The sequence below is a fragment of the Mastigoproctus giganteus genome, chromosome 7 (assembly GCF_048544385.1).
Source record: "Mastigoproctus giganteus isolate SK-2022 chromosome 7, ASM4854438v1, whole genome shotgun sequence".
Classification (NCBI taxonomy): Eukaryota; Metazoa; Arthropoda; class Arachnida; order Uropygi; family Thelyphonidae; genus Mastigoproctus; species Mastigoproctus giganteus.
Genome location: NC_143581.1, coordinates 205,821,369 through 205,847,991, shown reverse-complemented (window position 1 = coordinate 205,847,991; position 26,623 = coordinate 205,821,369). Strand labels below are relative to the sequence as shown.

Sequence of the window (26,623 nt, the reverse complement as noted above, 5' to 3'; positions counted from 1 at the left end):
AAAAACCTTGCTATCTACGCCTGAGACCGACTAACTCAGCCACGGAGTGAAAAAAGCCCATTAAAGTTCCTCACGTCATCGACGGGATTCGAACCCGGGCCTTTTCCACCCGGTGTGGGGAGGATGGTGATACCACTGTGCTACACACGTAGACAGACAGGTGTCAAAAAAAAAAAAAAAAAAAAAAAAATCAAATTATTATTTTAGGGTTGCCCGTAATTAAATACATTAACCCGTATTTGTGTCTGTAAATTGCGTATGTTATATGGTCGATTTGCCTGTTTTGCTGGACGAAAAAAACCCAATTACTGGGGAGAAAAACCTTGCTATCTACGCCTGAGACCGTCTAACTCAGCCACGGAGTGAAAAAAGCCCATTAAAGTTCCTCGCGTCATCGACGGGAAGACATTAGGTGTAGATAGATATACGCCTAGGAGCCACCATAGACAGGAAACACATACATACATGTACGTACTTACTGTCTGCGCGCACAGTAGTATCGCCACCGTCCTCCACGCACCGGGTGGAAAAGGCCCGGGTTCGAATCCCGTCGATGACGCGAGGAACTTTAATGGGGTTTTATCACTCCGTGACTGAGTTAGTCGGTCTCACGCGTAGATAGCAAGGTTTCTCCCCCCCCCCAGAAACTGGGGTTTTTTTCGTCCAGCAAAACACACGCAATTTACAGATAGAAATGCGGATTAATGTATTGAATTACGGGTAACCCTAATGTAATAATTTTAATTTGTACGTACTTGCTAATCTGCGAGCCAAGCCACGTAATTATTACTACACCATTACAGTGTTACCGACGTTTTCTTCCGCTTGTACCATAAGGGCTGAAATGACCCTACGTGGGATGTCGGTCTTGTGAAACACAATAATTTAACTAAGTACAGTACTCTAACCTTCTAGTGTCAACTGGAATCATTTCCTGCCGAGCTCCTCTGGGGAGGAAATGATGTATTCTTAACAGCCATAAACCACAGCGTAGTGGTCATAGACATCTATCGCCAATAAAGGAAACTAACTAGTAAACAAACATAGAACCACAGAGTAGTAAGATATCTTATTACTCTGTACATAGAACTATATGATGAGCCTAACGAGTGGTACCCAAAATCACAGTTGAGGTGCTGTACAGTTTCACAATTGATAAGCACTCTTATTAATTTCTATTAGTGTGGTTTTCATATCGTTGAATATGTATTATTATTCAAATTAAGTTATATTATGACTACTGCCGAAAAACAAGTCAAAAAAATAAGTCCAACTTCATCGTTAAGTGAAAATGCGGTTAGCAGTATTGCAGGTAATTGATCTTGTGTTTCCTGTTAAATCTGCACATTGGAATCAACCTCCAAGTTAAGGCACTACACAAAGGTAAATGTTTCGTATCAATTGCTTTTCCTACGATTATGATTCCATCATAATCGTAGGAATCGAATGGATTGTCCAATGCCCATTCGGCGTCCACGATGCTCAATTTTTCCACAGAATTCGTTGCTTTTTCCTCCTACAAAATTAACCAAATCAACTTTCTCAAGAAAACGTGGTAAGGAATGAAGGTTAATTAAAAACTAAGGTAAACCTTAAACTGTATAAAAAAAAAAAAAAAAAAAGCAACCTTTCAGGAACTGAATCCACAAATATATATTTTAGTTTTAACTGCAGCTGTAATTTGTATGTACGATTCAGTAATAACGGGGACTCTAAATCGACCGGAGCGTATGAAATACATTCCGTTTCGTCACAAGCATCAGTAATGCCGTGTATTTCTTGATTATTGAACATAAGCTAATTTACATTCCGTAAAATTTTCCATTTTGACACCTGTTCATAATACGTCTGTCGTTCAATAGAAAATCAGCATCACATTGACAGCAAGTCGCAAGCATCTTCGGTTCCAATTATTTTTTAAAATCCGATCTCAAACTTTTTAAATTGTTTTCTACGTTATTTTTAATTCTTGAGTCGGTCATTCATTCATTCATCTGTAACAATGAACTACTAACGGCGGTGGATATCTCTGAAAGGTAAAATTTAGAACACGGTACCCCTGGGCGTGGCCAACGAACGGTGGAAATGAATGACACGACTGCTCATCATCATCCTCCTCCTCCTCCTCCTGTCACTTGATTATTCAGAGAAAAGCTTCGCGACAAACAGGTTTGTCGCAGACGGTCAAAAATTTTGAAACACCCGAACTGGCAAAAATGGTTGCAATCAGAAACAAAAAAGCAAAATAAAAAAGCTAATAACCTAATTTTTGGGTATAAGTATAGTGCAAAAGCATCAATAATACATAGCCAAATCTGAATGAACAGATTATTAGCAAAGCGGCATCGTTTTAAGTTATATCTCATATTGTGAATACCTTCACAACGAGTTGCCATGATATTGCACTAATTCGAATAAGTAACGCTTCACCTGAGGAGAAAACTAATGTTACTTATTCTCAGATGGATACCACCCAGACGGCACCATTTCAGGGCTATTTTGTATATGTGTGGGATAATAACTCAACTATCTACTTGTCCCTATTAGACTTAGAAAAGCAAAAGGGTAAAGTAATAGTAGGAGTGGAAGAGGAAATGAAACGGTGTAGAAGAATGAAAGGGACAGTAACTCCTTCAACTCACACCACTCAAAAACTCAAAACTCCTCGAATAGGCAACGCTTCCCCAGTGGAGAAGGCTGTTGTTACCTATTCTTAGAAACTCTGGACATCATCAGGCTCCCCCTGGTGCCGTTTCAGGGCTATTTTATATATGTGTGGGATAATAACTCGACTATCCACTTGTCCCTATTAGTCTTAAAAAAGCAAAAAGGTAGAGGGAAAGTAATAATAGGAGTGGAAGAGGAAAAGAAACGGCGTAGAAGAATGAAAGGGACAGTAACTGCTTCAACTCACACCACTCAAAAACTCAAACTCCTTGAATAGGCAACGCTTCCCAAGTGGGGAAGACTGTTGTTACCTATTCTTGGAAACTCCAGACATCATCAGGCTCCCCCTGGTGCCGTTTCAGGGCTATTTGGCCCTTCTTCGGTGGTTGGGTAGGTACCCAAGTGATGCAATGATGGCAAAACAGTTATGAAGTATAACTCCACAATATGAGAGATGCCTGATGGTGTATGATGTATTTAGACTATAAGCATTTAAGGCATAAGCCTCAAGTTACGGAAAAGTCTAGACTATGTATAAGTATAGTGCAAAAGCATCAATAATACATAGCGAAATCTGAATGAACAGATTATTAGCAAAGCGGCATCGTTTTAAGTCATATAACTTAAAACGATGCCGCTTTGCTAATAATCTGTTCATTCAGATTTCGCTATGTATTATTGATGCTTTTGCACTATACTTATACATAGTCTAGACTTTTCCATAGCTTGAAGCTTACGCCCTAAATGCTCATAGTCCTAATTTTAGGGTTAAACAGAAAACAAACGCAAGGAAGAAAAGAAATCACGTCAGCAGCATGAGGACATCTACATCAAACCACAGCAAACAAAAACTAACAGACTTCCTGGTAAACTCACAAGCATATTAGCAAATAATTAAAAATGCAAATAAACAAACTATACATTCGCAATAATCACCCAATCACAGAACTCTGGACAATGAGAGAGAGCAATAATCACATGACCTTTTCTTCATCAACTGACATTTCTCGGTAACATACGGTAACGACTAATTGCCAAAAACAAGATAGTAACAGTGAAAGGGTGGGACGAACTGATAAATTAAAATTAAAGTCTATTAAAAAACCCACACTCCTTTGCTTGAATCCATCTTGAATTAGTGGAACTAACCGAACCTTCTTTCACTAAAATTAAAATATATTAAAAAAAATCCACACTTGTGCTTGAATTTATCCGAATTAATGGCAGAAACTAACTTTATCCTTTTTTTCCTAAAATGAAAATATATTAAAAAACCCACACTTCTTTTTCTTGAATCTGTCCTGAATTAGTGGCTTAACTAACCTAACCTTGTTTTTCACTAAACAAAAATGAAAGCCTAAGTCGGGAATTGTTTTTAACCCCAGGGGTTCACAGCTGGTGAGTATGGGCTTGGCACACTCGGGGTCCTGAGCTGGATATCATCATTCTTCTCTCTTGGTGATTCCCTTCTACTTCTGACTCTTGTTCTCTCTTTCTCTCAGGGTAATTCAGAATTTTTTTTTTTTCTGGTGCAGCATAAGCCTCAGGCTTCCTTGCACCATATAGCTAATAATAATAATAAAAACATGACCTTTCCAATAAGTGTGTTTTTCCTTCTAACTGCAACTATTATTCTCAGTTCACTTCCTTCACGTGATCTTCTGTTTGCCACATAACCTTTCCCAGTAACTCGTCATGTAGCACGTGGAAGGGAGAAGCAATTGTGTCCATTATTTCAACAGAACCAATCACATCCTTCACTTCGACTGTTTGTCGGCCACCTCCAGGGGTACCAGATTCCAAATTTAGCCCTCTGCAAATAAAATGTAATTATTTAGTTATAACTGAATATGCCTTCAATACCGTACTTCTCTTCCTATAAGGCAGTGGTTCCCAAACTGTGCTCCGTGGATCTCAAGGGATCAGCGAACAGTTCCGGGGGGGGGGGTTCCGTGGATAATTTCTGTAATGGCTACTTTGAATTTTACTTTTCTAAATATTGTTACAGATTGGATGTCGCACCTGACATGAGACTTCAGTTGTGTACAAGCACTCCCAACTTTAAAGGACTTTGTGAGACGAAAAAACACCACCATTCTTCGCTTTAGTAGCCTATGAGGTACGATTGATTGTATACTTCAATAGAAACAGTTTATTCAGTTATTTTTTGTGTTAGTCTGAAAAAGATAGATTGTAAACATATAATAAATCAGTTCTGAGATATAAATTTTTAATTTTGGATACCTCACCTGGACACACCATATTTAAGTGAGCTAGGATGAGAGGATCCGTGGTTATTTTTCGAAGCCAAAAGGGGACCACGAGCAAAAGCTTGGGAAACATGGGATTTTTATTATTATTATTTTTTAATCTGAGCTCAATTGGTTGCTGTAGTAATTTTCATGAGCATTCTATTTACCATGGTGGCTTGTTGTGTTGGTTGGTTTTTGGAGGTTGGTGGCCGCTATCTTTCCGTGATTCTTTCCGATTCCCTTGACGTGGTATGAGAGTTGAATGCATGCTTATTTTGGTTGATGGTTGTTTTGGCTTGATTCATTTATGGCGGTATATGGGGGGTAGATTCATATTGTAGTCGTTCGCGGTTGGGTGTTGGGAGATTGACGGTCCTGCTCGGGGGTGTGAGGTTTTCACCTATAATTTAAGATTATAATAATAATTAGTAGAGAAAATATTAGTATTAGTTTTTCATAAAGTAAGTTCAGCCTAATACACTGTATTGTAAACGTTTAGAAACTCAAATTACACTCTAATAAAAATGATCATTGTATCCAAAGAATAAATTATTATTTTGCTATAGATTTTCAAAATAATTTAAGAAGAGCTTGGCAGGAATACAAGAGCTCGGATGTATTCTCATAGATTCCAGTCCCACCAAAATGTAATTATTAAAAATACACAGATCAATACAACTGCTGTGTTGGTTGGATGGCTCGTGGTTCTGGAGTAATATATGCAGTAAAGGTATGCCTGTATTCCCAAATATAGTGTGATCAATGGAAATCCTCTCTCCCCTCTGCTTATGTATGTTTCACTAGTTATTTCAAGTATGATATAGCAAAACCCAGGAGCTAGAATTCAAAACCTGGTTGAGATACATAGGTAATACCCTAATTATCTGGAACCATAGAGGAGGAGGAGGAGGAGAAGAGAAAAGAAGCAGTTGAGCCATTTCTTGACCATTGTGGTCACAGACATCATAAGCTAAAGTCAAATATAAAAGAAACTGAAAAAAAAAATCCATTTTGTTTCTGGATATCAGTCTCACCAAAAAGAACAAAATCTCAAGAATTTTATCTGTGACACTGGTAAAATAAAACTGGAATCATGAGATCTTTCACGCAGATCTTTAAAAAGGGCTATGATGAAAATTATCTCTAAGAAGTGGTTGAGTGTATTTATTTTTGTTTCCAGAAAAAATAGTTACCCTTCCACAGTTATATAAAAAAAAATTAAAAGAATTTTCTATTACAATTAAAAGAATTTTCTACCCCTACTTCCAGTTCATCCTCCATAATGAATAACAGTCCCAAACTGATGATTTACTAGTTGTAGGTTAACTGGATATGTAGACAAACATGCTGCAGACATCTTTTTTATTCCAGCATGAAGTGGCCAACCATATCTGTGTGGTAGAGTGCTTGTTTGAAAATACCCATATTGTGTGTTAAAATCACATGACCTCACAAAAAAATCTGTAGCCCATTGTTACCTGAGTGCAATGGGTGGTTGCTATGACAATAAAATTTACACCACTTGCTGTATGCCTGTCCTGGATCATACATAGACACCACAAACAAATTCTTAAGTTCTGCACAGAAAACAGCAAATGTCTTAGAGGAGCAACCTTTCAATTATAGTGACAATACAAAAAAAAAACAAAGTCTACATTGGACACAAATAGGCAACCTCTGACCTTCTACCTAATTTGACACAATAAAATATATGGTTTGATTTTTCGGATAAATGTTATACATGTCCTATTATGGGAATAATGGCTGATCCATCAGTATTAATCCTTTCTTTAGTGAGTTTCCAGACAGTATGTGTGCTATCCAGAGTGAGTTTTATCCCTAGAAATTTGTAAGTTTGTAAAAATTGAAAAACCCATGCACATTAATGCTTTTCCAGTATATTAATTTTTTATTATTTTGACTTCATAGCGAAACAAGGAGAAAGATTTTTGCAAAAATTAAAATCAGAATGAAATTTTTAAAAATAAAAATGTAAAAAAAACTTTTTTAACCAGAAAAATTTAAAAACCATGAAAAATAAAAACTTACTATTACTCTTTTTTTTTTTTTTTTTTCAGTTTCAGTAATACCCTCTACATTTATATATGTGTCATTTAATTCAGTTTCAGCAATTTCTGGATCTGAATTAGGGTGTATTTTTTTTTCAATTTTGTCCTTCAAGTCCACATAAATCTTGTTGAAAAGTTATAATCTTGCAATCTGCCAATTTTTGACACTATTATAAATATTAAAATGACTACTATTATTTGCAAACAACAGTTAATAGGTGGCAGCAGCATATTCCAATAGAATTTCAAGACAATCTGTACATGTACAGGCATAACAACCCGCTCTCCTGCCCTCCCCTAACCCAAACTTACAACCTAGCTGACTTGAACATGATAAAGGAGATAACCACATGATAAAATGACTCTACCTTCCTACAATTAAGTGATCTTCAATCAGCTGACCAATATCTTTTAAAGGCAAATATTCTCCAATCAGGAACATCTGAATCTCCAAACCAGTGGCTCCCAGACTGTGTGTCACTACCTTCTTCAAACATTTCATGAGAGATTAGGGAAATCTCCATTGAGTTCAGTAACTGTCACCACTAAACTCCAAGTGTGACTCAAGAGTGGAAGAAATGTGGGTACTGCTGCACTATATTATAGCTATTCTTTTATAAGTTTTGTTCCTTTTTAATCAGTTTAGTTTTAATCAGTATTGAAGAACTGTTGTCAATATATTTGACATTCTTTGTTTTTCTGTACACTCATTGTATATAATAAAAGTAAGTCAATCTTGTTAAAAGTAGTTTTAGCGTAATCCCTTTCAAGTTCAATATTTTCTCTGTAATGTGTATTCCATATTAGCATTAGCATTAGTAGAGGCATTTGATGCAAGAAAGCAAGCTTATGCAGCATCAGCCAAAAAAAAAAAAAAAAAAAAAAGAAAACCACTTCCACTTCACCCCTCTGTTCGTTCAAAATACCTGTCCAGCTGAGCCTTAAACTTATTTAGGCTATCAACTTCCACGACAAGGGATGGAAGTCTGTTCCACCAACCAACCACCCGCTGGCTAAAGGCAAATTTCCGCACGTCTATCCTACATCTGTCTTTCCTCAATTTGAATTTATGCCCACTCAGGTGATTATTCTGAGCTAGAGGAAGAATCCCATCAGCATTGAGCATGCTCAAACCATTCAAGGCTTTATACACCTCTATCAGATCACCTCGCTGGTGCCTAGTCTCCAGACACTGTAATTTGCAAAACTTAAGCCTTTCTTCATAAGAGCACCCCTTTGTTCCATTCACTAATCTTGTTGCCCTTCTCTGTACTCGTTCCAGCAGCTCTACATCCTTCTTGAAACGAGGCCTCCAGACCTGTATACAGTACTCTAGGTGTGGCCTGACCATTGCCTTATACAAGGGAATAATCACCTCCTTATCCCTGCTTGAAAAATTCCTATATATCATTGACAATACACCATGAGCTACTCTTGCAGCCCGTCTGCACTGTCCGAGAGAACTTCATATCTGCCTGCACAACTACCCCCAGGTCCCTTTCATTCTCTACCACTGTCAGTGTAGTACCACAGAGTTGATACGTTGCTCTGGGGTTGCTGTTTCCCATGTGTAGTACTTTACATTTGTCAATGTTAAATTTCATTTGCCACCTCTCAGCCCATCTGCTCAACCTTTCCAGATCCTGTTGCAGCAGCATAGTGTCAGTAGTGTCCTTGACAACCCTGCCAACCTTTGTATCGTCTGCAAACTTCGACATTAAGCTTGATATACCCTCATCAATATCATTTATGAATACAGAAAACAATAATGGACTGAGCCCTGAGGGACTCCACTAATAAATTAGTCCACGACGAGCAGTGTCCACTGATTACCACTCTCTGTCTTCTCCCCCTCAGCCACCCCTTTATCCACAGCAGCAATTTGCCTAGAATGCCACACTGCTCCAATTTGTGCAGCAGTCTTCCATGTGCAACAGTATCAAAAGCCTTTCTAAGATCCAAGTATATAATATCAAAGTTATTCCCTGCATCCAGTTCCTTTGTGACTGCATCATAGTATCCAATCAAATTGGTCAGGCAAGACTTCCCCTTAACAAAACCATGCTGTGTCCGAGCTATAGCTGAAGTCTTGTCTAAATGATCCTGCAGTGCTTCTTTAACTAGTGCCTCCATTACTTTTCCTGGAACAGAAGTTAAACTCACAGGTCTATAATTACTTGTGTCAGCCTTTGATCCTCCTTTGTGAATTGGGGTGACATTTGCAGATCTCCAGTCTGTGGGTACCTCCCCTGAGTCCAAGGAAGCTCTCATAATTATGGCTAAGGGTTTGCTTACTTCCTTTGCTGCCTCCTTTAATATAACTGAATAGATCCCATCTACCCCGGGTGCCTTTCTTGTGTTTATCTTCAACAATTTCTCCTCCACTTTACTCTCAGTTATTACAAGATTCTCTAGCTTACTGCTAGAGTTGAATACACCTCTGGCTTTCCCCTCACTAAATAACTCCTCATGTGTGAATGTCGATGCAAAATATTCGTTTAGTTTGTTAGCTACCTGAGCAGGATCATCAACAGTTGACCCATCGATATCAAGTGGACCAATCTGATTCATCCCCTTCCTTCTAGAGTTTACATAAGTAAAGAACTCTTTGCTGTTTTTCTTTGCATCCCTTGCCAAAGATTTCTTGTAATCTGCCTTCGCCTGCCTAACCTCCTTTGTAACTTGGTTACAGATCAACTTGTATCTATCATAGGCTTCTGTGTCACGTGTTAATTTGTATGTATCCCATGCATTTTTCTTCTCTGCCATATGCCTCATTAGTTCATCTGACATCCATTTAGGCCTAAACCTTGAACAATATTTCTTAGTTGGTATGTAAAGCCTAGTAGCTTCCAAGATAAGTTCTTTGAATGCTTCCCATTTTGCATTTGCTGTTGGTAACATCATCAGTTGATCCCACTGTATAGAATTTAAATACTGTCTGAGTCCATCGTAGTCGCCTTTACGAAAGCAATAACCCTTCCCTTTACCCCTAATGGTAGTTACCTCTTTGAGTAAACCCCACTTCAGCACACTGTGATCACTGCCACCTAGTGGTTCATTTATCTGCAGATTCTTAATGCATGAAGAATCACTGCTGATAATCAAATCAAGAGTATTCTTTCCTCTAGTTGCCTCCTGAACATGCTGATGTAGAAAACAATCATCCAATAAATCCACAAAAGCCTTGCTAGTGTGTGAGTGACCAGCCTCCAAATTCCAGTCAGTATCTGGGAAATTAAAATCTCCCATTATAAGACTCTCTGATTTACTGGCCCACTCTATTTCCCTGTACAGTATCTTATTATACTCATCAGAGTCATTAGGCCTATAGCACACTCCTACTCTCAATTTTGATCTCCCAATGCTATGTCACACCAAACTGACTCGACACTGCACTGTCCAGCGATGTCCACTGGCTTCACTTCCTTGGATTTTATGTATTTCTTAACTAATATATAAGATACATTAGGCTCAACATACTCTAAGCAGTAATTATTTAATATTAAATTAACTATATGAATTGTAATATCTTTCTCCATCATATCTAGAAAAGAAAAAAATTATTTTATGAAAATATTTTGAGAAAGGGGGAGTCACAGAAAATGGGTTGGTTAAATTGGAGGTTGTCAGATAAAAGGGCTGCATGTTATTGACTTAGTAACCTAAAATTTCTTTATAAGAGTGCTGCAGAGCACATACGGACTAGACTTGAATTGTGAGCTTGCATAAATCAAATGTATAAATTTTTTCTGTTCAGTTGATACCATAGCTTCTGTCATGTAAACATGGTTGTCTTTACATGTAATAGTATTTTGCAGACAGAAAAAAAAGAAAGTTCAGGCTTAGTACTTAAAACTAGTGAAAGTTTTGTTAAGTGAAAAATCCTTTACCTTAGGAGAGGGTATCAAAAAAGTTCGTATCCTTACCTAGAAATAATAGACCCAGAAAGGTGAAACTTCACAGTAACTTTAATTCTTTTCAATGTATTCTTCATGTCTAGTAACACATTTCTCCCATTAATAGATCAGTTGTTTTATGCCTTGATCATAGAAGTATCCCCAGTGGCTCACATTTGGTGAGTTATGGGCTTGGCAAACCCAGGTCCTGAGCTGGATATCATCATACTTCTCTTTCTTGCTTTCTTGACAATTCCCTTCTACTTCTCTCTCTCTCTCTCTCTCTCTCTCTCTCTCTCTCTCTCTCAGGGGTGGTTGAGGGGGAGAAGACAGAGAGTGGTAATCAATGGACACTGCTCGTCGTGGACTAATGTTATTAGTGGAGTCCCTCAAGGCTCAGTGTTGGGTCCATTATTGTTTTCTGTATTTATAAATGATATTGATGATGGTATATCAAGCTTAATGTCGAAGTTTGCAGACGATACAAAGGTTGGCAGGGTTGTCAAGGACACTACTGACACTATGCTGCTGCAACAGGATCTGGAAAGGTTGAGCAGATGGGCTGAGAGGTGGCAAATGAAGTTTAACATTGACAAATGTAAAGTACAAATGTAAAGACAAAGGGGTGCTCTTATGAAGAAAGGCTTAAGTTTTGCAAATTACAGTGTCTGGGGACTAGGCACCAGCGAGGTGATCTGATAGAGGTGTATAAAGCCTTGAATGGTTTGAGCATGCTCAATGCTGATGGGATTCTTCCTCTTGCTCAGAATAATCACCTGCGAGGGCATAAATTCAAATTGAGGAAAGACAGATGTAGGATAGACGTGCGGAAATTTGCCTTTAGCCAGCGGGTGGTTGGTTGGTGGAACACACATCCATCCCTTGTCGTGGAGGTTGATAGCCTAAATAAGTTTAAGGCTCAGCTGGACAGGTATTTTGAATGAACAGAGGGGTGAAGTGGAAGTGGGTTTTTTTTTTTTTTTTTTTTTGGCTGATGCTGCATAAGCTTGCTTTCTTGCATCAAATGCCTCTACTAATGCTAATGCTCTCTCTCTCTCTCTCAGGGTAATGCAGGAATTTTTTTTTTTTGGCTGGTGCACCATAAGCCTCAGGCTTCCTTGCACCACATGACTAAAAATAATAATAATAATAATAATAATAATAATGATGAAAGGGTTGATATGCATTACAGTACTTGACGGCTAACAAATACAATAATAATAATAAGAAAAAATAAATAAGTAAATGGAACAAAAATTATGCAAGAAAGCTGGGGGGGGGGGAGTGGAGAACTGTAGTCCTATCTGGGACAGCCACTGTGTGCATATACAAACTGAAGGTAAGTAAAATATAGCCCACTTTATTTTATTTTGCTGAGAAAAAAAAAAAAATGAACAAAAAATTTTTTGTTTATTTGTACTTTCATATATTTTTTAATTTTATGATAAAATTATTATTATGTTATGACTTTTTTCACCTTATGGCATTTTTTCACCCTGTGATGGGTACTGATACCAAGTTCATTGAGTAGTTGGTTGTGTTTGTTACTGTTAATTAATATTGCTATTGGTCGAGTAACTTTCTCACTATCTTACAGAATCACGGCTTTCTGGAGTTGCTAAGTTCTTATGGAGGCACTTCGGCACCATGCCATTTGTTGACACTGTGATTGGGATATTACTTGTTCCATGTGCAACATTTCTTTGACTTCCTGCCTTTGGTCTATATACAGCAATACCTCACTTAGCACGGGCTTCACTATAACACGGTTTTCAATTAAGTTTAAGTCGAAAATTTACTGTGCATATTAAAACTCATTCAATAGCCTAGTCACGTACTCTATATATATATATATATATATATAGAGTGACATGACAGCTTTTCAAACTTTTCATTTCACATTTTTTTACCCCTTTAAATACGATCGAAAGTATATCTGCATCTTGCCTAGAAATCACTGCCAACAACATGCATTCTTTTGGCAGCATGTTTTGCCCCATTTGGTAAATGATTTCACTGGTTTTGAATCGCAAGTTCATTGCGATCCAAAGACATTGCGAAGATCGGAAAAGACTTGGGATTCGAAACTTTGGACATTGTCAATGTATGTGACTGCATTGACTCGCATGCAAGTAACTCAGATGGTGCAACTTTCCTTGAAATCGATGAGCAAACTGCATATGAAGAAGAGGAAAACAATTCTGAAGTCGCACCAAAAGTATTTTTAACAGAAGATTGGAGAAAGTGTTTTGGGGGTTGACATGGCCTGCGAGGCAATTATGAATGGCGATCCGAATGTTGAACATAGCATCAAGATACGGAAAATTTTACAAGTTGGGATTCGATGCTACAAAAGCTTGAATGCCAAGAAAAAGAAAGGACAACTTCACCAGACTTCATTATTGAAATACCTAAATAAACAACTGCCTTTTTTAAAGCTTTTTTCTTGTCTCTCATGTTGTTACCTTTTCATTAAAAAAATTTTTGCAATATTTTTTATTTCAAATTCTTTTAATTGGCTATCAAACGCAAATTGTTTATAGATATATTATAATTTGTTATAGACTGTTTCTCTGGTAAGCATTAAATTAAACCCATTATAATTATATCTCACTCAGCAAGGTTTCACATAACACGGAATAGTTTTGGTACCAATTATCAGTGGTATGCGGGGTATTGATGTACTTCCTGATTGCTTCGCTGTAGGTTTTTTCCGAGGTTGCTGATCTTAGGCACCACGATGTCAATCAGATAGGAAGCCATTTCCTTTTTGTCAATTAGGGTTATGTGTGGTCTCTTGTCAGGGATCATCTGGTTTGTTATTATGGCGTGGTCCCAGTATAGTTTGTGAGTAGGGGACTCTGCTACAGGCTAAGGTTTGTACTTCTAATAGGGTATACTTTCTTTGATAAACTGTTATTTTTGTGCTAGCTTCTGATGTATTACCCTGGTGACCTGGTCATGTCTATGAGTTGGGTGATCACCCTGCATTCCATGGTGATGTGCTGGATTGTTTCTGGTGCTATGTGGCTAGGGCTTAGAATACCGGTCAAAATCTTAATACTGGTATTTCGGTATTTTTAATTTATGAAACCGGGATACCAGTATTCCAAAAAATGTTTTTCTCAAATTTTGATGACAGTTAATAAAGTAAGGAAAAAACAAGTACTGTAATTACTTGAATTCAAGTTTTAAATAAACATCTATTGCAATAATAAATATTCTGAAAAAAATCATTAAAATACAATTATTCTTAAAACAAAAAAATACATATTGTTACTGCAAAGTTTAGTTATGTTTAAGCATCCACACTCCTGTCTGAATAAAGTGAGCTCTTAAGAAACATAAGCAATCAATAGTATCATCATTTAAAATGAATATAATTTTGGTACATATTTGATTAGGGACAGAAAACGCCCTTTCGGATTCTATTTTGGTACTGAGATAATTGTAGACGATCTCAGTCCATATTTTCTAGGCTTTGAACTTTACTTTTTTAGCAAAAATTGTTAAAAGTATTTCATTAAATTCCGACTCAAGTTCATCTTTTAAAATCTCATTGGAGTCGGGCAATTTCTTATTTTGGAAAGAATTTGAGGAATACTGATGTTCTGTTCCATGTCGGTCTTCCATGGTTGAATTATGTTCATCATTTTCTGAAGGAGAAAGATGTTTTATTCAGCGAAGTATAATTTTCACTATAGTATCTTTACTGAATCTGGGAGAGAGCAAAGAGTGGGGCATAAGGAATAAAGAAGAGAGCAAAGAGTGCAGTTAAGGAATTCTTCACATATATAAATGCAAAGAAAAGAAGGACAATTCAGATCGGATGCATATGTAATTGCGTGGGATAGTATTAGATACCCCAACTGATGTTGCAGATGAACTCAACAGTTACTTTGCATCAATATTTACAGAAGAAAAACCCTTCACGTCAATGAGAAATTATGGAAGTGAAGTTGAAAAAAAAAGTAATTAATGATGTTGAAATTTTACATGGTGATTTAATGAGAAAACTTTCGCACCCACAGGTGAGTAAGGTTCCTGTGGTTTAATGGCACATACTCTATAATCTTAAAGGAGGCAGCAAGTGAGTGCATTGAACCATTAAGGCTAGTTATGAGAGCATCACTGGACTCAGGAGAGATTCCAGTGAATTTGGATTGGTGTAAATTGGAACATAAGGCAGTTCTAGGAGTGTAATGGGAAATTACCGACTGGCCAGTCTAACTTCAGTAGTAGGGAAAATCATGGAGGCAATGATCAAGGGATCATTTCAGGATCCCTTGGAATGATGGAAATGGAATTCTGCAGAATACACAGCATGGTTTTGTAAAGGGAAAATAATGTTTAACAAATCTGGTTAGCCATTTTGGCAGGTCACTTGTGAGCTGGATTTAGAGAATAATTTCGACATTGTTTATTATATTTCAGCAAAGCATTTGACTCGGTCCCACGAGCGGTTACTTTATAATTTGGAGCAGGCTGAAATCATAGGGAAAATCCTTAGATGGATAGCACGATGGCTTGAGGGAACCAGGCAGGGGGTTGTGATAAATGATTATTCCTCAGATTGGGTTAATGTAAGAAGCGGGGTTCCCCAAGGATCAGTATTGGGACCACTGTTGTTTTTGATTATCTTAAATGACATCTATGAAGGGATATAGGGTGTGATGTCTAAACTTGCAGATGATGTAAAGTTTAGTAGAGTAGTTAATGATTACCACCAAGCAGAGCTTCTTCAGAGTGACCTAGATAGACTTCCGGGATGGTCAGAAAAATGGCAGCTATGCTTTAATTCAGCAAAATGCAAGGTCTTACACCTGGGGAACAGCAACCCCAAAATAACTTATTAGCATTAGCATTAGTAGAGGCATTTGATGCAAGAAAGCAAGCTTATGCAGCATCAGCCAAAAAAAAAAAAAAAAAAAAGTAACATAAATAAATAAAAATAACCACTTCCACTTCACCCCTCTGTTCGTTCGAAATACCTGTCCAGCTGAGCCTTAAACTTATTTAGGCTATCAACTTCCACGACAAGGGATGGAAGTCTGTTCCATCCACCAACCACCCGCTGGCTAAAGGCAAATTTCCGCACATCTATCCTACATCTGTCTTTCCTCAATTTGAATTTATGCCCTCTCAGGTGATTTTTCTGAGCTAGAGGAAGAATCCCATCAGCATTGAGCATGCTCAAACCATTCAAGGCTTTGTACACCTCTATCAGATCACCCCGCTGGTGCCTAGTTTCCAGACACTGTAATTTGCAAAACTTAAGCCTTTCTTCGTAAGAGAACCCCTTTGTCCCATTCACCAATCTAGTTGCCCTTCTCTGTACTCGTTCCAGCAGCTCTACATCCTTCCTGAAATGAGGCCTCCAGGCCTGTATACAGTACTCTAGGTGTGGCCTGACCATTGCCTTATACAAGGGAATAATCACCTCCTTATCCCTGCTAGAAAAATTCCTATATATCATTGACAATACACCATGAGCTACTCTTGCAGCTCGTCTGCACTGCTCAGAGAACTTCATATCTGCCTGCACCACCACCCCCAGGTCCCTTTCATTCTCTACCACTGTCAGTGTAGTACCACAGAGTTGGTACGTTGCTCTGGGGTTGCTGTTTCCCATATGTAGTACTTTACATTTGTCAATGTTAAACTTCATTTGCCACCTCGAAGCCCATCTGCTCAACCTTTCCAAATCCTGTTGCAGCAGCATAGTGTCATTAGTGTCCTTGACAACCCTGCCAACCTTCGTATCGTCTGCAAACTTGGACATTAAGCCTGATATACCATCAGCAATATCATTTATAAATACAGAAAACAATAAAGGCCCCAATACTGAACCCTGAGGGACTCCACTAATAACATTAGTCCACGATGAGCAGTGTCCATTGATTACCACTCTCTGTCATCTCCCCCTCAACCACCCCTTTATCCATAGCAGCAACTTGCCTCCAATGCCACACTGCTCCAATTTGTGCAGCAGTCTTCCATGTGCAACAGTATCAAAAGCCTTTCTAAGATCCAAGTATATAATATCAAAGTTATTCCCTGCATCCAGTTCTTTTGTGACTGCATCATAGTATCCAATCAAATTGGTCAGGCAAGACTTCCCCTTAACAAAACCATGCTGTGTCCTAGCTATAACTGAAGTCTTGTCTAGATGATCCTGCAGTGCTTCTTTCACCAGTGCCTCCATTAATTTTCCGGGAACAGAAGTTAAACTCACAGGTCTATAATTACTTGTGTCAGCCTTTGATCCCCCTTTGTGAATTGGGGTCACATTTGCACATCTCCAGTCAATGGGTACCTCCCCTGAGTCCAAGGAAGCTCTCATAATTATGGCTAAGGGTTTGCTTACCTCCTTTGCTGCCTCCTTTAATATAACTGGATAGATCCCATCCACCCCAGGTGCCTTTCTTGTGTTTATCTTCAACAATTTCTCCTCCACTTTGCTCTCAGTTATTACAAGATTCTCTAGCTTACTGCTAGAGTTGAATACACCTCTGGCATTCCCCTCGCTGAATAACTCCTCATGTGTGAATGTCGATGCAAAATATTCATTTAGTTTGTTAGCTACCCGAGCAGGGTCATCAACAGTTGACCCATCGATCTCAAGTGGACCAATCTGATTCATCCCCTTCCTTCTAGAGTTTACATAAGTAAAGAACTCTTTGCTGTTTTTCTTCGCATCCCTTGCCAAGGATCTCTCGTAATCTGCCTTCGCCTGCCTAACCTCCTTTGTAACTTGGTTACAGATCAACTTGTATCTATCATAGGCGTCCGTGTCACGTGTTAATTTGTATGTATCCCATGCATTTTTCTTCTCTGTCATATGCCTCATTAGTTCATCTGACAACCATTTAGGCCTAAACCTTGAACAATATTTCTTAGTTGGTATGTAAAGCCTAGTAGCTTCCACGATAAGTTCTTTGAATGCTTCCCATTTTGAATTTGCTGTTGGCAATATCATCAGTTGATCCCACTGTATAGAATTTAAATACTGTCTCAGTCCATTGTAGTCGCCTTTACGAAAGCAATACCCCTTCCCTTTACCCCTAATGGTAGTTACCTCTTTGAGTAACTCCCACTGCAGCACACTGTGATCACTGCCACCAAGTGGTTCATTTATCTGCAGATTCTTAATGCATGAAGAATCACTACTGATAATCAAATCAAGAGTATTACTCCCTCTAGTTGCCTCCCGAACATGCTGATGTAGAAAACAATCATCCAATAAATCCACAAAAGCCTTGCTACTGTGTGAGTGACCAGCCCCCAAATTCCAGTCAATATCTGGGAATATTTCTTATACATTTGGTGGAGTTGAACTAAAGTCAGTAGTGGAGGAATGGGACTTAGGGGTTACGATACGGTCAGACATGAAGTTGTCTGAGAATTGTGGACAGGTTGCAATGTTGCATGGTGTCCTATCGATGATTTATCGAACATTTGCTAGTAGAGATAAGGATGTCATAATCACATAAAGGTGATTTTATAACCTTTATGTGATTAGATAATAAACTATTTTTTTTTTAAATTAGTACCGAAAAACCGGTATTTTTGTATCAATACTGGTATTTGAATACCAGAAAAAAATGACCGGTATCCCGGTATTGTAAGCCCTACATATGGCATCGTCAACATGTAACAACTATCATTCCAGGGCCCTTGGCAATGTAGTTCCTGGTGTTAGATGGCAATCATGAATCTCTTGGTCTTGGGGAAGAGCCTCTTACTCGTGATCTATACATTGGAAGCTGTCTTATCTATGTAGTCTTGATGGAGGCTGTTGTAGTAGTGTCTGCCATGCATGGAGTGCCTTCTTTGCCTGTCTTCTTGTCTTTGTTTCTTTTGTCTTTGAGCAGTTTTGTGCCATTTGTCTGTCTTCCTCATACCTTGGTAGATTGGCACTGTTTTCCTGGAAATAATCCCTCAGATTCTTAATCGCCTTCTGTTGTTCAGTGAGGTGTGCCAAACCCATCCCTCTTTTCTGGGCTACTGTCAATTTCTGGATGGCAGACTTGTTGGTGTTGGCAGCTCTCATTTTTATCCTGTTTGATCTCAGAATCTCCTCCATGGATTGGACCAGCTCAGTGCTGGTCCAATCCATGATCCCAAAGAAGTATGTTAATACAGGAACTGCTTGTTTTGTTATAGGGTTTTAGACTCATCAGTGACTAAGGCCACATTGCTCAGTATATATTGTCTGTAAATTGTGTGTTTTCTGTTTTTGAAGGAAAAACAATGCTAACCATGCTAAGTCAGCCATTTCACCTGAAACTGATTAACTCAGTTATGTTGTGAAAAGAGCTCAAAAATTCCTCATGTCATGAACTTGATTTGAAATCAGGTCTTTTCCACCCTGTGTGGGGTGGACAGTGATTCTACTAACTGTGCTACACATGATGGTACAGGGACTATGTAGGTGTTTATGGCTGTGATGATGTTCTCAGTATTCAATTTTGATTTTTAGCAGGCTCTTCAGTCTCTTATCTCAGTCAGGCCAGCTTTGATTTCCCTGTGTTATAACTGTTGAGCCCTCATCATCCCAGATGTTGTAGGTCTCTTGCACTCCCATGCAGTCATTCTCTTCACTGGTCTTCAGCTGGTAGTTCGGCCCATTGGATTTCCTTGATGCAACCCATGGTTGTTGCATATGATGGTGGGCCTTCATTTTGCCCTTGCCATGGTTGTGTCTAGGAAGTGTGTCAGTGTTGGGTTGAATTTGTAGATCTTCAGTGTGGTCTATCAGTCTGCTATGGGGCACAGAGTTGAAGGCTTTGAGATAGTCATTGTAGACCAAGTATAATTTGAGGCACATTGCTTAGGCTTGCACCATAACTGCTGTGTCAATGGTCAGTTTTCTTTGCATCCTTTGCTCATCTATTTACATCCATTCTTCTGCTATGACATGATGTTCTGTCTCTCTAAGTGATGTGATATCTTCTTAATTATGTAGCTGGTCAGGATCTTGTACATTGTTGGGAGACAGGTGATCAGATCAGTCTATACTTAGCTGGGTTTGTGGTATCTTTGTCCTTAGCATTCAGGTAGGTGATTCCTTGAGTCAGAGACTGGGATTGTGTCAGGGTTCCTTATTATCTGGGTGAACTACTCTATGTGCCTGTTTGTGCAGCTGAACTTTTGTATGGGTAGTTGTGGATGTTATCTATCCCTGGCGTTTGCTAGTTCTCGACATCCTGATTGACTGTTGTCGCCATTAGAGGGGCTCACATCTGGTCGGTATGGGCTTTGGCACACCCAGGGTCCTGAGCCAAATATCGTCATTCTTCTCTTTCTTGGTGATTCCCTTCTACTTCTCTCTCTCTCTTTTACTCAGGGTAACTTTGGAATTTTTTTTTTTGGCTGGTGCAGCATAAGCCTCAGGCTTCCTTGCACCATATAGCTAATAATAATAACTTCAGCAGAAGATAGAAGAATTAAGTCAGGATAGGCCAATTGACTCAGTACCAATGGAGCAATAGGAGTAAGAAATTAATTGGAAAAGTGAAGAGCATCCTCAAGAGAGAACAGCGTCCACAGCAAACACGAGACAAAAATTCAGAGAATAGGAGAGTACTTGGACACATTGAAGCAGAACCTCCTTGCACTCAGCAAGAGACTACGCCGATACAAAGAGAGCTCCCAGAGGAAAATACACAACCAAATCTTTGATGAGGACCAAAGTGGCTTTGAGACGGATTGAACCAGGGAAAATTAGTCAACCGAAACTACCAGCTGCAGACTGGTAAAGAGATCGAAGCCATGGCAGAGGGAGAGGCCTACAAATACTTGGGGATGATGCAGGCTCAGCAGTTACAGCACAAGGAAATTAAGGCCTGCCTGACCGACCGAAAAATACCATCAGAAGCCTGCTGAAAGCAAAGCCGAATGGAGGGAACACAGTTAAAGCCATTAACAACTATGCAGTCCCAGTGCTAACATACTCCTTTGGGGTCACAGACTGGACTAACACTGAGCTGGAGGATATCATGAGAAAGACAAGGACAATGATGACCAAGAGCCGCCAACACCACCCGAGATCTGCCATGGAGAGAGACTGACAATTGCCCAGGAAGAAGGAAACTGATAGACCTCACTGAGCGACAGAAGACAGCGGCAGCTAACTTGAAGGATTACTTCCAGAAACACAGCAGCACTCCACCAAGCCACAAGCAAGGACAAGCGAAGCTTGTCCTTGCTTGTGGGTCAACACCCACTCAACCTAAGCAAAGAGCCCACCCAACCAGGAGGTAAAAACAAGGCTAGAAAGATGGGCAGAGAAGACACTACAATGATCTCCATCAAGATCACATAGATAAAATTGCTTCCAATGCATGGAAGCAATTTTTCCAATGCATGGCTCACGAGCAGGACGCTCTTCCCCTAGACTGAAGGATTCATGCTCGCCATCCATGACCAGGTAATCAACACCAGAAACTATAGAAAATACATTGTTAAGGAGCCCGGAGTGTCTGATGACACATATCAATGATGCCACCTGACCTCAGAAATGATATAACACATCACCGCGGGGTGCAAGGGATCATCCAGACTGAGTACCCTCATACACACGACCAGGTAGCGAGGATAATACATCAGAAGCTAGTAACAAAATACCAGTTGATTGAAGAAAGTGTACCGTTCTACAAGTACGAACCCCAGGCAGTACTAGAGACCCCAACCCACAAACTGTACTGGACCACGCTATAATAACGGATAAGACAATCCCGCACAACAGACCGTACATAACCCTTGTGGACAAGAAGGAAAAGGCTACCTATCTGATTGATATAGCGGTACCCAACACTGGCAACCTGCAGAAAACCCATGGGGAAAAAAATCAGGAAGTACACGAACCTAAGACAGGAGATCAAAGAGATGTGGCATATGCAACAAGTAACGACCATTCCAATCATTGTGTCAACCACAGATATGGTGCCAAAGAACCTACATAACAGTCTAGCAGCAATAGGTCACTCAGCGAACACCTACAAGGAACTCCAGAAAGTAGCAATCCTGATCACCTGTAGGATAGTCAGAGAGTTTCTCAGTCAACAGTAACACCGGACATAACAACAGCCACCCTGTGTACTTTGTAGCAATACCCGTCACGAGGTGGAACCCCCAATCGGGAAGAAATAATATAAAGAGCAATAATAATAATAATGTACCCTGCACATGGAATAATGACATGGCCTTGAAATCTTTGGATGTCAATCGCTCCTGTATGCATTTGAGAAAGGAGGAGGATATTGTTGGATGCTATGCAAAGTAGCCATGGGATGGCATTTGGGTTAGTATATAATACAGCCCTGGAGATGGTGAATAGCTTGCCCATGATATTCATCCATCTCATTATTGAATATGGGACAGAAAGGAATCTGTTTATATATGATCATGAGACAGAAAACCAAGTTGGAGAAGCTTAAAGTGGGATCGATTATATAATTATAGATATTGCTGGAAGTAACTAATGATTACTTCCACATTGAGTTTGCCTTTGTGGGTTGTACATTTGGTAAAATCACCATTCTCCCTACACTAGGTGTAGGTTTAAAAGATCTGAGTTTGAATCCTGGCAACGGCATGAGCAATTTTTATGGGCCTTTTTCACAATGTGGCTGTGTTAGTTGGTATCAGGCAAGGGCAGCATTGGGGGCTTAGAGGGGAACAGGTATCCTGTGTGTTATCAGACACTCAGCCTAAAACACTGATGGATCCAATATCTCTCTATTACAGAAGATTTAGGAGAAGTCCGGTTGGCCTGCCTCCCTAAAATCCACTCATGCACACCTTCTCGATGGTAAGCCCTGTTACGTCACTTAGGTGGCAACGAACGTGTAGAGTGGTTCTCTTCAAGACGCCTGGTCAGCGGGAAGAGGAAAAGACCAAACCCTCCAGCAATGAGAGCACAACAATACAAATGGCCCTCAGTCCCCAGCAGCTTTCATTCTCCCTCTTACGGCAGCAAGAGGATCAGAGTGGAAGCAGAGGGTGCTAAGAATCTCTGGGTACGACCAGGCTGCCATGCACGGAAATTGAACTTGGCCTGTTATAACGTACGATCACTCATCGGTGAAGACAGGATATTAGAGCTGGAAAAGGAATTAGAAAATGTGAATTGGAATATCATCGGTTTGGCTGAAACAAGAAGAAGAAATGAATCACTTATAAGTTTATCAAGTGGAAATCTGCTGTACACCAATGGAAACAGTGAAAGGAGTGAAGGTGGAGTTGGGTTTCTGGTCCATAAAGATTTTAAAAACAACATTTTGGAATTCAAAAGTACATCACCAAGGGTGTCAAGACTAATACTCAAGATTTCTAAGAGGTACAAGCTAAAGATTATAATGATTTATGCACCAACATCGAGCCATGATGATGAAGAGGTTGAAGAACTGTACACTGAAATTGAGAGTCTTCTAGATGAGCAGAAAATCCACTACACTATTATTATGGGGGACTTCAATGCTAAGATTGGAAAAAGGCAAAACAGCGCAGAAAGAGGAACTATAGGAAATTTTGGAATTGGTGAAAGAAATAAAAGAGGTGAAAGACTTGTGGAATTTGCAGAATCTCAAGGAATGTCAGTAATGAACACTTTTTTCAAAAAAAGGGTGAACAGAAAGTGGACATGGAAGAGTCCAAATGGATTAACAACTAATGAAATCGACTTCATCCTCACTAACAGAAGATATATTGTGAATGATGTTACCGTCCTGAATAAGGTAAATGTTGGAAGTGATCACAGAATGGTAAGATGTACACTTGATATAGATGTAGGAAAGGAAAGGAAAAAACTGACTCGAATAAATAATACAAAGGTCTTTGAAATAACAGAGGAGGAGAAAAAGCAGTATGTACTGGAACTTAAGAACAAGTTTGAGCTTCTGCAGACTGCTCAGGACCAAGATATCGACGAGGAATATTACAACTTTCTGAAAGTGATAAAGCCCAAGAAACCTATAGGGAAACAGAAATCCAAAGAAGAAAAAATTAGTCAAGAAACACTTGTCATAATGAACCAAAGACGACAAATGAAGAGCAAGAAAAACACTGACAGGGAGAAAATTGAGTATACTGAGTTATGCAAAGCCATTAGAAAGAGACTCAGAGAGGACATAAGAAGATTTAACACAAGAAAAGTAGAACAAGCATTAAGGGAAAACAAAGGATTTAAATCAGCAGCCATGAGCAGTAATAAAATAAAATAAATAAATTTTCTGTTTATACTCCGGGACGACCAAATGATCAGAGGAGTTCACAAGACAGACAGAATACAAGAAACAGCACCGTATTCAGCAGTCACGGGCTTGAACCCCGGTCACTCAAGGCACGTGTACTTATGCACCCGCGCGCCTGACCACTAGGCTACGGCGGCCTTATACAGGAAGACAAATGATACTGAAACTGAAGAATAGCGATGGTGTACTTATAAACAGCAGAGAAGGCATAATTCAAATAGCAGAAGACTACTATAGAGAATTATACAAAGAGCGACGGAATGATACCAGCAGTGGGGAAGATGGATTGCAAAGTAGCAACACATACGACATACCCGATATTCTTCCCGATGAGGTAGAACATGCATTGAAGAAAATGAAGAATCGGAAAGCCCCGGGGGAAGATGAAGTTACTGTAGAGTTGTTAAAATTGGGAGGAAGAGACATAACACAAAAACTGGCAAGGCTCTTCACAAAGTGCATTAGAAAAGGTGTGATGCCTAAGCAGTGGAATAATGCAATCATAGTTTTGCTGCATAAGAAAGGAGATAAATCAGAAATTGGAAATTATAGACCAATTAGCTTGTTATCCCATATCTACAAGTTGTTCACAAGGGTCATTACTAACAGATTAGAAAGAATACTTGATGAGAATCAACCGAAAGAGCAAGCTGGCTTTAGGACAGGATTCTCAACTATGGATCACCTTCACGTAATATCACAGCTAATGGAGAAAGCAAATGAATATAAAACACCATTATGCCTGGCATTTGTGGATTATGAAAAGGCTTGTGCTTGTTGTTTGTTTGTTATTTGCATTTTAGGAGCATTAGCAACTAAGGCCATATTGCTCCATGATATGCGGTGGTCATTCCCTGACCTTCCCGCATCCTCCGTATTTGGTGGTGACGGGCTCGAACCCCGGTCTAATCAAGAAGCGTGTGCTACGCACTGCTGCTCCTTCCCACCTGGCTACGGAGGCGCTATGAAAAGGCATTTGACTCCATACAGCATAAGGCAATTTCGGGCACTGGAAAGACAAGGCATAGATACCCCATATATTATGATTTTGAAGAAAATATATGAGAGTGCTACATCCTTTATTAGACTAGACAAAGACAGTAGGAAATTTAAAATCGAGAAAGGAGTTTGACAAGGAGACACAATATCTCCGAAGCTGTTTACTGCTGCCCTTGAGGAAGCTTTCAGAAGATTAGACTGGTCGCAGAAAGGAGTCAATGTGAACGGAGAGTACCTAAACCATTTACGATTTGCAGATGACATTGTGGTCATAAGCCACGATCCCAAAGAATTAGAGGAAAATCTTAATCAGTTATGCGCAGTTAGTAAGGATTTTGGACTAAAGATGAATATGGCTAAAACAAAAGTAATGATGAACAAGTATGCCACAGAAAGGGAAATAATGATTGAAGGAGCAGTAATTGAAAAGGTGGAGTCATATACTTATCTGGGACAAGTTATTAGCTGTAATAATGATAAATGGCTGGAAGTCAAGAGAAGAATAAATTTTGGATGGATAGCATTCAGGAAATATAGTCACATACTGAAGAGCAATATCCCAGTTTGTCTGAAACGTAAAATAATGAATCGATGTATACTCCCCACCATGACTTATGGAAGTGAAACTTGGGCACTCACCAAAAGAATGGAAGAGAAGCTAAGAACTACACAGCGAAGAATGGAACGAATTATATTGGGAATCAGACTGTTAGATAAGAAGAGAAACACATGGATTAGGCAGCAAACTCAAGTAAAGGACTAAAATGGTCTTGGGCAGGACACATAGCTCGAAGACATGATGACAGATGGACTAAGAAAATAACAGAATGGTACCCAAGAGGAGCTAGAAGAAAACCTGGAAGACAAAGGCGGAGATGGATAGATGAAATTCATGAGTTTTTGAGTAGTAAATGGATGGCCAGTGCTCAAAACAGAAGGAACTGGAAAGTTGCTGGAGAGGCCTTCATCCTGCAGTGGATTGAAAATGGCTGATGATGATGAAGGGCAGCATAATTTCCTCCTGGGAACTCGGGTTTTTCCATCCAGCCAACAGCAAATAGACCATACCGCACATCCAATTTATAGATGTATTATACAGTAGACTCTCGATTTTCCGGGATAGATGGTAAAAAAAAATTCCCAGATAATCGATTTCCCGGTTAATCCAAAAATACAGTAAATCCAAGACATATAAAGAGATACGTTCCAGGAATTCTTACGTAGTCAAGCTTTATGTAACTCGGGAATGACAAATAAAATATTGCTACTGTATCTCTGATGTGCCAAATTTTTAAAAACCACATAATATCCTCAGAAGAAAAATAGTTATATATAATTTTAATTAGTTCAATTAAAAAATTTATTTTTAATTGAACTCATTTAAATTAGTTCAATTAAAATTAGAACTAATTAAAAATTTATCTGGGGACAGTGGTGAAGTAGCCAGAGTGGCACATAAGAAAAGAAAACATAAAAGGAAG

General features: G+C 39.1%; 1 long non-coding RNA gene across 1 annotated transcript in view; it reads left to right on the top strand.

Annotated features, from left to right (window-relative positions):
• The first annotated feature begins 1,070 nt into the window (after positions 1-1,070).
• The window catches only part of LOC150083613 (uncharacterized), a 73,791-nt gene continuing 48,238 nt past the window's right edge, over positions 1,071-26,623 (top strand). The window contains exon 1 of the long non-coding RNA XR_016547182.1: positions 1,071-1,133. This is a non-coding gene — a long non-coding RNA (uncharacterized LOC150083613). The remainder of the gene's footprint in view (positions 1,134-26,623) is intronic.